Source organism: Procambarus clarkii, chromosome 34, assembly GCF_040958095.1.
Source record: "Procambarus clarkii isolate CNS0578487 chromosome 34, FALCON_Pclarkii_2.0, whole genome shotgun sequence".
Classification (NCBI taxonomy): Eukaryota; Metazoa; Arthropoda; class Malacostraca; order Decapoda; family Cambaridae; genus Procambarus; species Procambarus clarkii.
Genome location: NC_091183.1, coordinates 20,622,873 through 20,635,384, shown reverse-complemented (window position 1 = coordinate 20,635,384; position 12,512 = coordinate 20,622,873).

The window sequence follows — 12,512 nt, the reverse complement described above, 5'->3', positions numbered from 1 at the left end:
TGCAACCCAAGACGAATCAGACCAACTTAAGCTCCTTGATTCTGTCATCATCTCATCACAGGATTTTCCCCATGAAACTGACAGAGAAGACTGTACTGCCATCGTGATCCAGGAATTGCGTACTAAGTTGAATTATTCAATCGAAGCAAGAGACATTAAGTCAGCTTATAGAGTGGGTACCAAATCATCTGGTGCAAACAACAGAAGGATACGCGTGAAGTTGGATAGCTGCTCCCGCAAGTCAGACCTTATCACTGCTGCAGTCGCTAGGAAATCCAAGGTTTATGTGAACGAATGTCTTACCAGATTCAGACAAAATCTCTTATTTAAACTACGTGGAATTCGCAATAGATCCACTGCTATTAAACATTGTTTTGTGCGCGATGGTAAAATAATAGCTAGGAAGACTGACTCTGGAAAAACTTATGTCATAACCACTGAGGCACACCTCACTTCTTTCCTGGATGACTGTGGGATATCAGCTGAATAACCAGAACATAATTTGTAGTCTCACATACAACCAAAGTGTACTTAAACTCTGCCTTTCCTTTCCAAAGGTGTTTATTTTTATTTTTATTTTAATTTTTACTTTATTTTTTGTTTGTCATCTTTGCCTGTTTTATACTCTTAATTATTTGTTCTTAGTTAATCCCCTTGTCACTAAACCTAGGGCTTTTTATTACCCTGTTAATTAACCATTACTAAGCTAATTATCTTCAAGATCATTTTTTTATGATTATTATTATTTTTCTTATTATTTTTTATTTTACATTTATATTGTCAGTCTCTACTGATTTTTTGTGTTTTATTTTATGTAACTTCTGTGTCCTCCCTGGCTATCTATTGGATCTTTATTTTACTTCTAAATTGTTACTATTTTATTGTATCTGCTTTTATTCTTGTGTTTTGCTTTATCGTGTATCTTGTATCGTGATCCCTCTGCATCTCTATGCACACTGATATTGATCCTGATCAAAATCTTCTGTCTCATATCTATACCAACCAGCACATTGATCATCATTATTGTAAGTATTTCACAGCACACCAGGCTAAAAACAAACTCCAAAATAGCACCTGTCTATCAGTTTATAACCAAAATGTTAGATCACTTGGTAAACATTTTGACGATTTAAATGCACTACTCACAGCACTAGGTACTAACCTATCGTTCATTATTTTAACAGAAACTTGGCTAAATAAAGACTATACCCAACTCTACAACTTAGCTGGTTATAAAGCCATTCATAACTGTAGGCCTAATAAAAAAGGTGGTGGCACAGCTATATATTACCTAGATACATTTATCTGCAACAGTGTTATTAGTGACAGAGATGACTACTGTGAATATACTTTTGCTCAGTTTACAATTAAATCCCTTAAATCCTCTTTGACTATTGGAGCCATCTATAGATTTCCTAATACTAACATAGCTTCTTTCTCAGACAACCTAAGGAATCTTATTATAAACAACAATCTCAACAAAAACCACATCATTCTGGGAGGAGACTTTAATATTGACCTGGGTCAACAAAACTGCTCTCAAGTTGACTATTTCCTTAACAGCATGAACTCCTGTATGCTAATCCCCACTATCACCAAACCTACCCGAGTCACTCAAACATCAGCCACTACCTTGGACCACATATGGACAAACATAACAGCTCCCCTTGTATCTGGTATAATCTACGACAGAACAACTGACCACTATCCTACCTTTCTCATAGTGAACATGGACATAACACCACCAAAAAGCAAGAAATTTTCATTTAGGCTACACAGTGAATCAGCTTTAGACAATCTTACAGAGGCACTTCACAATATTAACTGGGATTCTGAATTCATTAATACCCATGATATAAATTCATTAGCTAACCTCTTCCTCTCCAAAACTCTAAGCCTCTACAACCTTCATTGTCCCCTTCTTACAAAGCAAGTAACTGACAAAAGATTAAACAATCCATGGCTCACAAATGGCATTCTCAACTCAATCAACAAGAAACATGAATATGAAAAGAAAGTTAGGATTGGCCTAGTTTCAAGGGAAGTAGCTAAAAGGTACTCATCAATGCTTACCAGTATCATAAGAAAGGCAAAACTTGCATATTATGTGAATAGATTCAATGAAGCAAAAGGTAACATGAAAAACACTTGGAAAACTATCTCTAGTATCCTAGGAACTAAACAACACTCACATAACCAAATAAAACTCTACAAGGATGGGGATATACCGTCAACTGATTTAGAAATGGCAAATGAATTTAATAGTTTCTTTTCATCGGTTGGTGCTAATCTTGCCAGTAAAATCCCACAGACTCAGACACATATTAACACATATCTCTCAGGCAGCTATCCAAACTCTCTTCTCCTTTCACCAATCAGCCCGGCAGATGTTGTGTCCATCATACACTCTCTAAAAACCAAGGCAGGGAACACCAGTGAAATTCCGTCCATTGTGTACAAGAGAGCCTCCCATGCCCTTGCCCCACCCATAGCACTACTGTTCAACAAATCTATAGAGTGTCACACCTTCCCTGATATCCTCAAAAAAGCAAGAGTAACGCCAGTCCATAAAGGAGGCAATCCGGCGGACATAAACAATTATAGACCAATATCAAATCTACCCATTCTATCAAAAATATTTGAAAAAATTATTTACAAACAGCTCTATTCCTACCTCGTAAAATTCGACATACTCAGCCCCTGCCAGTTTGGCTTCCGGTCCCAAAAGAGTACCAATGATGCAATCATTAGTCTCCTTGACATTATCTACTCAGCCCTTGACAAAAATGAGTTTCCGATTGGACTCTTCATTGACCTAAGAAAAGCCTTTGATACTGTTAATCACAACTACCTCTTATTTAAACTCCAGCATTATGGAATCCGAGGCCTTGCCCTTGACTACATCCGATCCTATCTTAGTGACAGACACCAATATGTAACCATCAATGATACAACTTCTTCCACTCTACCAATTACCGTTGGAGTGCCACAGGGCAGCATCTTAGGACCTCTTCTATTTCTTATATATATAAACGATCTGCCTAATGTCTCTAATATTCTCAAACCTATATTGTTTGCTGACGATACTACCCTTATCTATTCAAACCTCAACCCACATACACTAAATAATGTTGTGAATAATGAATTAAAAAAAGTCCACTTATGGATGTCAACGAACAAACTAACATTAAACATCGAAAAGACTTACTACATCTTATTTGGAAACAAATCATCAAATGCAATTCAGCTACAGATAGACAACATTAACATCAGTAATAAAAATGATGGCAAGTTTCTTGGCCTATTCCTAGACAAGAGACTCAACTTCAGCACCCACATTCAACACATAACTAAGAAAGTCTCTAAGACAGTTGGTATACTCTCCAAAATCAGATATTATGTTCCTAACTCTGCTCTCCTCTCACTATATTATGCACTAATCTACCCCTATCTTAATTATGGTATCTGTGCATGGGGGTCTACCACTGCAAACCACCTTAAGCCCATCATCACACAGCAAAAATCTGCTATCAGAATAATAACTAACTCTGCTTTCAGACAACACTCAGCTCCCTTGTTTAAATCTCTAAACTTGCTAAATATTAACTCCCTCCACACATTCTCTTGTGTCAACTACATTTACAAAACCCTGTTCTTAAATGCAAACCATGCTCTGAAACTCTCCCTGGACAGATGTAATAGGACCCATTATCACCACACCAGAAATAAATATCTCTTTGATATCCCCAGGGTCAAACTTAATCTGTGTAAACACTCTATGCAAATTAAGGGACCTAGTCTATGGAACTCACTCCCTAGTGAATTGAAAAACTGTAAAACTTTTGCCTTATTTAAAAGCAAAACCAAAAAGTACCTAACTTCATCTATTTAGTTTCCTACACTGAGCTTTAATTTTCTCTGTACCTAGTTGTACCCAATCTCCTAATTTTTATGTAATATCAAACAACCTTATCATTGTGTTCATTGCTGTCTTCTTTTATGTGCTAGCCATATGCTGTATTGTGACTACCAATTTTTGTCAACTACCATTCAAGCTGTCATTGCAATCAATCTTATATTTTTTCTGCTGTATTGTGCCTACCAATTTGTTGTCAACTACCATTTTAAGCTGTCATTGCAATCAATCATAGCTACCTATGTGCTTTAATATACTGTACCTATAATTTTCTCTCATCTTTTTTTTTTTCATTCCATGTAATCTGTTATCATTTTTTTGTCTATAAATTTTGCAAGTATTTACCTCCTTAAAATTTTCTTAGATTAAGGACCTGCCCGAAACGCTGCGCGTGCTAGTGGCTTTACAAGACTGTAATTACCATAATTGTATCCTCACATTCCTTATGTACATTCTTGTATATGCATAAATAAATAAATAAATAAATTTGTGTTTATTAACGAATTCACGTGAAATAAACATTGATCTGAGAGAGAATTGCTCTGTCGTTCAATCTGTACGGGGTTGGAGCTCCATAATTTTTAAAATACATGTATCTTCATTAGAACTTTAAATATGTCTATGGTAAAGTGTTTAAAGTGAAGCTTATATGTATGCCTTTCTTGAGACATATAAAACATATATGTATATTAACGAATTCACGTGAAATAAACATTGTTCTGAGAGAGAGTTGCTCAGTCGATCAATCTGTCCGGGGTCAAAGCTCGGCTATTATAAAAGTACATGTATTTTCGCTTTAAATTTAAATATACCCATGATAAGGTATTTAGAATGAAGCTTATATTTCTATCTTTCTTGTGACATATAAAACTCTTACGTTTATTAATAAATCTGCGTGAAATAGGCATGGTTCTGAGATGAATGCGGCGGTTTTCGAACTCGACGAGCAATGAAAATTGCCCCTTTTATAAAACTACAAATATCTTCGGTTTTACTTAAAATATTTGTCTGGTAGAGGTTTAACATATAGATCGCGTTTTTGTCTTTCTTCTGACTAATAAATAATTTTGGTATAATAAGTCATCAAGATGTTTTCAACAATATTTCACATGTATTTCATGTGAACAATGTATTTCAACAATACAATACAACAAATACACACATTGGTACATTATTGCAAATATATATATATATATATATATATATATATATATATATATATATATATATATATATATATATATATATATATATATATATATATAAATTGTTGCAAGTCGAGCAACAAATATTTTACATTGAACAACAAATGAGATTGGAAAAGCAGTATTGCCACCTCTGCTATACAGAAAAATAGACCCCAGACACACCCTGTGGGTAGTAATGGACCCCCATACCGACACTATGAGGGGTAGTGGACCCCATAATAACACTATGGACGGTAGTGGACACTATACAAACACTATGGGCGGTAGTTGACTTCATAGCGACCCTGTGGGCGGTAGTGGACCCCCTGCCGACCCTGTGGGTGGCAGTGGACCCCCTACCGACCCTGTGGGTGGCAGTGGAACTCCCTACCAACACTGTGGGTGGCAGTGGACCCCTACCGACCCTGTGGACGCTCTACCGACCCTGTGGGCGGTAGTGGACCCCATACCGACCCTGTGGGTGGCAGTGGACCCCCTACCGACCCTGTGGGCGGCAGTGGAACCCCCTACCAACACTGTGGGCGGTAGTGGACCCCTACCGACCCTGTGGACGCTCTACCGACCCTGTGGGCGGTAGTGGACCCCATACCGACCCTGTGGGTGGCAGTGGACTCCATACCGACCGTGTGGGTGGCAGTAGACCCCATACCGACCCTGTGGGCGGTAGTGGACCCCATACCGACCCTGAGGGCGGCAGTGGACTCCATACCGACCCTGTGGGCGGTAGTGGACCCCATACCGACCCTGTGGGCGGCAGTGGACTCTATACCGACCCTGTGGGCGGCAGTGGACCCCATACCGACCCTGTGGGCGGCAGTGGACTCCATACCGACCCTGTGGGCGGCAGTGGACCCCATACCGACCCTGTGGGCGGCAGTGGACTCCATACCGACCCTGTGGGCGGTAGTGGACCCCATACCGACCCTGTGGGCGGAAGTGGACTCCATACCGACCGTGTGGGTGGCAGTAGACCCCATACCGACCCTGTGGGCGGTAGTGAACCCCATATTGACCCTGTGGGCGGCAGTTGACCTCCCTACCGACCCTGTGGGCGGTAGTGGACCCCATACCGACCCTGTGGGTGGCAGTGGACTCCATACCGACCCTGTTGGTGGCAGTGGACCCCCTACCGACCCTGTGGGCGGCAGTTGACCCCCTACCAACCCTGTGGGCAGTAGTGGACCCTTTACCGATCCTGTGGGCGGCAGTGGACCCTATATTCTAATCCCGTGGGCAACACTGGACCCTATAATCATCCTGTGGGTAGCAATGGACGCCATACACATCCAGTGGGTGTTATTGGACCCCATACCCATCCTGTGGGTGGTTGTGAGCCCCATACCCATCCTGTCGGTGGTAGTGGACGCCATACACATCCAGTGGATGGTATTGGACTCCATACCCTTCCTGTGGGTGGAAGTGATCCCTAAGTTTGCAGTAGTTTACCCCATAAACATTCCAACATAACATCGTTTTCTGTTAGCATTCCTACAAAACATTCTTTAGAGATTTTTAAAGCGCAAACTATGATATATAATATTGATTGGGGAAGCACTGTTATTCTATGTAATTATTTATAGTGCTTATTATAATTTACTAAGAACAACTAATATTTCTCAAAACAAAACTACGTGCCTTCAATAAGATATAGCTGATCTGTAATATTCTAAGAGCATGGACAATAGTAGGTAAATTTCACAACCCATGTGGGACATGAAAACTACAATTTTCATTATAATTGAACCAATCACGACTATTCTGCTATCTACGTTGATGGACGGGTACTGTGAGACGTAAATTGGTACGTGAGCAAGAGTTTGGCCTTGGTAAAAAAGGTAACTGGAAATATATCACATATGTACTAAATCACATTCAACATATTGACTTTAAGCATTAAGTCATATATGTGCTGTCTTGTGTGAGAACGGGTTGCCAAACCTGCACACAGAAATAACATCACATGAGACCAGAAGACATGGCAGGATGTGCAGAATATCCCCATTGAAAAGCAGAGGTGCAACAGGTACTCTGAGAGAGAACTCTATCAACATCAGAGGTCCGAGACTGTTCAACACGCTTCCACTACACATAAGGGGCATACCTGGCCGACCCCTCACAGTGTTCAAGAGAGAACTGGATAAGCACCTCCAAAGGATACCTGATCAACCAGGCTGTGACTCATACGTCAGGCTGCGAGCAGCCGCGTCCAACAGCCTGGTTGCTCAGTCCGGCAACCAGGAGGCCTGGTCGACGACCGGGCCGCGGGTACGCTAAGCCCCGGAAGCACCTCAAGGTAACCTCAAGGTATGGGGGCTTGCGTGGACGTAGCCGGTCCACTGGCAAGACACAGAGTTTCAGCACCTGACGACTTGGCCACAGTTTGTCCGAGCGATTAGGGACAGATTCAAGGAAAAGGTGTCAGAAGATGAGGCTCATTTTTATCTGCAGTCACTTAGGAAGGATGACCGCAGCACTGTCAAGGATTTCGGGACAATACTAAAGAGCAGGGTTGACGACCTCACTACGGAACTGGGGTTAGATTCGAGTCAGGCAGAGCGATTAGCTAAACAATTGTTCTGCAAAACGCTACCTTCTGCTATGGGGGCCATTTTTGCTTGCGGAGGGAGCGGTTGTGAGTTATAAAGACCTAGTCCAACAGGCCGCCACAGTTTAGACAGGCAGATGCGCGCGATGACGCCGGGCACTCAGTTGTTGCCATACGTTGAGGCGTTAAGTAAAGGCGAGGGGGCCAAGCCGAGTAACTGTAGCGCGGGTTCATCAGGCGGGAAGCAGCCCACAGCTGCAAGTTCGAGCCACCCTGCGCGGGGTACCAACAGAGATCCGCGGAGGTGTTACTCCTGCGGGAAGCGCGGGCATATACAGAGGGACTGTAAAGTCACTACTACGAAAGCATGAAAGCAGGCTTCTAGTAATGGTAGGCCTACTTTTGAGGTGAAAGTGGAAGGTGTAAGAGTGACAGTTTTTGTTGATACAGGAAGCCAGGCAACGGTAATTAAAAAGTCAGCCTTCAGCAATTTTAAGTATGCACGTCTTAAACGTTGCGCAAAGACATTAACAGCGGTCAATGGGGAAAAGATGGAGATTGTAGGTCAAGGTACAGTTAATTTTGAGATTGATGGGGAATTGCAGCCTCACACATGTACGATCGTAGAGAACCTTGATTTTCCTGGTCACATCTTAATGGGAACTGATTTTCTGTCGCGATTTGATTATTCCTTGTCTGCTCAAAAAGGGGCTAGGAACTGCAGGTTGCAGTTGGGACAGACTTCCTACCCAGTGGAGATGATCGACCATCCCCCAGTTGTAGCTTCAATTAAGAGGAAGCAGAAATATAATGCGCACTATCCAAAATTGATTTTTAAGTCTCTTCCAGACACAGTTAAGAGGTCATGCGCATTGCATGCATTGACCAAACAGAGTTGCCCACCACATTATGTTAAATTCATTAAAGTAGCCGTGGGACGTCACATACAACCAGGTACCACCCTTCAGGTGGCTGGGAGATGTGATAGCTTATTAATTCCTCATCACTTAATTGTAGTGCTCGATAAAGGTGCACTCATTCCAGCTGTCAATCTTTCACATAAGACTTTTCGCTTCAGGGCAGGTGATAGGGTATCTCAGGGAACCATGATGGAGGACACAGAAATCTTTCACCATGAGTCAGCTGAGACGCCAGCCGTCACTACACAATGTAGTGCATTGCAAATGATAGATACTAAAACACCATCCAAAGTACAATACGAGACGAGAAATGTTGCACGGAATGTGGAAGAAGTAGAAAAATTAATATCAGCACTTGATTTGCAACATGTTACACAGGCGGATAGGAAGGCATTGAGAGGAGTTTTGCGAGAATTCCCGAAATTATTTGCGACAGAGGATGACCAGATTGGTCTCCTTGATAAGATTGAGCACACCATTCCAACTGGTGATCATTTGCCTGTGTACACGAGACAGTGGAGGTTGCCGGAACAGGCAAAGAACGTTAACAGGGAGGAGTGCCAGAAAATGTTGAGACAGGGCGTAATAGAGCCTAGTACGTCACCGTGGCTCTCTCCTGTTGTGCTAGTTCGGAAACCGGACGGTAGTTATCGTTTCTGTGTTGACTACCGGAAGGTGAACGAATTAACTAAGGGTGAATGTGTATCCGTTGCCCCGAATACAGGAGATAATAGATCAATTTGGTGCTGCTAAGTATTTCTCAACTCTTGACGCGAAATCGGCGTATTGGGCGATTCCGGTGGCAGAACAGGATAGAGAAAAAACAGCATTCTTGGATGGTAGGCACACTTAACAATTCCGTAGGATGCCGTTTGGTTTGAAGACAGCGCCCTCGTCGTTTCAGAGAGCCATCAACTTCATCCTTAGTCCGGTACTGGGTAGGCATTCCTTAGCGTACCTGGATGATGTTGTGATATATTCCAGGACGTTTGAGGAACACCTACGGGACTTGACTGAGACCTTGAAGTTGTTAGATCAGGCAGGTTTCAGGCTTAATGTTCAGAAGTGCACCCTGGCGGCTCAGAAATTCAAATTTCTGGGGTTCCAGGTGTGCCCGGACGGTATCCGACCTGACACAGATTCTTGCCGCGCCATTGCTAACATGCCTACTCCAAGGACAGCAAAGAACGTGCGTAGGTTTTTGGGGGCGGCCGGATATTTTCGTCGTCATATTGAAGGTTTCGCTGGCATTTCAGCACCCCTGACTGATCTGACAAAGAAAAATTCGAAGTTTGTGTGGAAATCTGAGCATGACGAAGCCTATCGCAAACTGAAAGACCAACTAATCACGACACCGGTATTGGCTATTACTGATTTTGAGAAAGAGTGGGAGGTGCACACTGAATCCAGCGGTATAGCTATTGGCGGGTGCTTAAGTCAGCGAGATGCGGATAATTTACCCCATCCAGTAGCCTATTTCAGTAGGAAGGTCAAAGGACCTGAAGTTCGTTATTCAGCTACGGATCGGGAGGCACTGGCAGTAGTAGAATCAGTTAGGTATTTCGAACCTTACCTATTTCAGCGGCACTTTGTAATCTACACAGACCATCGAGCGTTGACACACATATTTAAAAAGCGAACAAAATGCCCACGAATGTCACGCTGGTCTCACGAACTTTCGGCCCACTCATTCCAGATTTTGTACAAGCCTGGTCCAGCACATGTTGTGCCAGATATGCTAAGTAGGAAAATAGCGGCAGTTCAAGTTAATGAAAATATTGAAACCATTCCATCAGATAAAATGAGAGAATAGCAAATGAGCGAGCCTAGATGGAAAGAAATTATTGAGTATTTAGAGGGAGGAAAATACCCGAAAAAGAAAAAGAATTTACCTATTCATGATTTTGAAATTAAACAGGGCGTCCTGTATTATGTTAATAGCCAGAATGATAGGGCAGTATTTCAACTAGTTATTCCGGACGCGTTGAGGTCATCAGCGTTAAAGCTTGCGCATGCTTCTAAAATTGCAGGGCATCCGGGGGTTTTTAAAACGCACTTAAAAGCAAAGTCTCTATTTTATTTCCCAGGATTACTTTCTGAAGTAATCAATTTCGTGAAGTCGTGCCCTCGTTGCCAGAGGTGGAAAGGTACCCTTAAGGTACAAGCCCCACTTCAGGAATTTCCTGAAATTCGTGAGCCTTTAGATCGCGTGGGGGCCGATTTGATTGATTTACATCACAGTCATTCAGGAAATAGATATGTGCTGGTGCTAGTTGACCATTTGTCTAGGTACACTACACTAGTTGCATTACCTCAGAGGATTCTCGTACGGTTGCAGATGCGTTTTTGCGTAGGTTCGTTACTGTATTCGGACCTCCTAAAGTTTTAGTCTCTGACCGATGTCAAGAATTCATTGGGAATATATTTAGAGAAGTTTGTAAGATTTTAGAGACAACTTCGGCTTTCACAACAGCCTACCGCCCACAAGCAAACGGAATGACGGAACGGACTAATCGTTCAGTCAAGAATATACTTGCAATCCTTGCTGAACATGACGCAAACACCTGGGATGAACACCTACCCTATGTTCAGTTCGCCTTGAATACTGCCATCCACCAATCAATTAACACCCAACCACTTCATTTGTTTACTGGTAATTCATGCAATTTCCCCTCAGGTCTGCTTAACAGACATAATGTTGCATACGGGGAGGACAATCCTTCAGAGGTCCTTGGAAAAATGAGAAATGCATGGAATATTGCAGCTGAAGCGTCCAAGAAGGCACGGAATCGATATGCTAATTTTTATGACAAGAAAGTGCGCCCCCTAGAGTTGAAGGAAGGAAGCCTCGTATTGAGAGTGAATGAGGCTGCGCCCGCCAATCAGAGCAGGAAGCTAGCTCCGAGGTGGCGAGGGCCGTATAGAGTAATTAAAAGGGCAGGGACCGGTTGATCTTGTTATAAAAGGAGTGTTCGAGGACCAGGTGGAAAGGACAATTCATGTAAATAAATTGAAACAATATCATGCTAGAGAGGAATTAGAACTGCCTTCAGCGGGTCTAGTTCCTGACTCAGCAGTGCTGACTCATGGCTTCACCGACGAGTCAGAGGACGAGGATGACCCTCTGTCATCGCTCATCAGTAGTCCAGTGCAGTCTCGCCACCCTATGGTGACGAGATCTCGCGCTATACAGTAAAGTAACTTCCTTGGTTAGTATAATTTAGTATTCATTAGATTTTCCTGTAGAGGCAATGAGGTGAATTATCTCTATACTTGACTCAGGTAGGAGCTTTTACCGTGCTCTGGGGTTCCACCTCCACCAAACCCAGAATATATCTATGCTTCCGCTGTGTTGTGTCTGTCTGTTCCCAGGTCTGATTGGTACACCGACCCTGTTGTTCCAGCCACACGTGAATCCTTGTCTGTAAAGACTGAGGGGGAAGGCACGTTACACAAAGCCCTCCCCCACCAGACCCAGTAACCCATACATCAGTTACTTTGGGGATAAGTGACTGTCCATGAGTCACCCGGCCGACGCCTCACGTCACTAACGAGGTTGTCAGGGCCAGCGAGCTGTCTACATATAGCAGTCACCGGAGGTGCCATACAACGCCGGGGTAGCTGTCTCGAGATCACCACTACCCACCTGCTGCGTCATCAAGACTGCAGCCAGTCTAGCAGTGTTGGAGGAGAGGTCAAGAAATGGAAAGCGTGTAGCAGTACTCAAGAATGTCGCCGGAAGATTAATGATTACGTCATCTGAAGTAACAAGAAAGTTGAACTAAGGCGGTCACAGGTGGAAGGCACGGTTTCCCTACAGAGTGCCGGGACTCGCCAATAGAAGGTCACAAAATTGTCTCCTTTGGCCTAAAGTCAGCGGTACGAGGGTATACACAGTTGGTGTTTACGGCCTAGTAACCTGG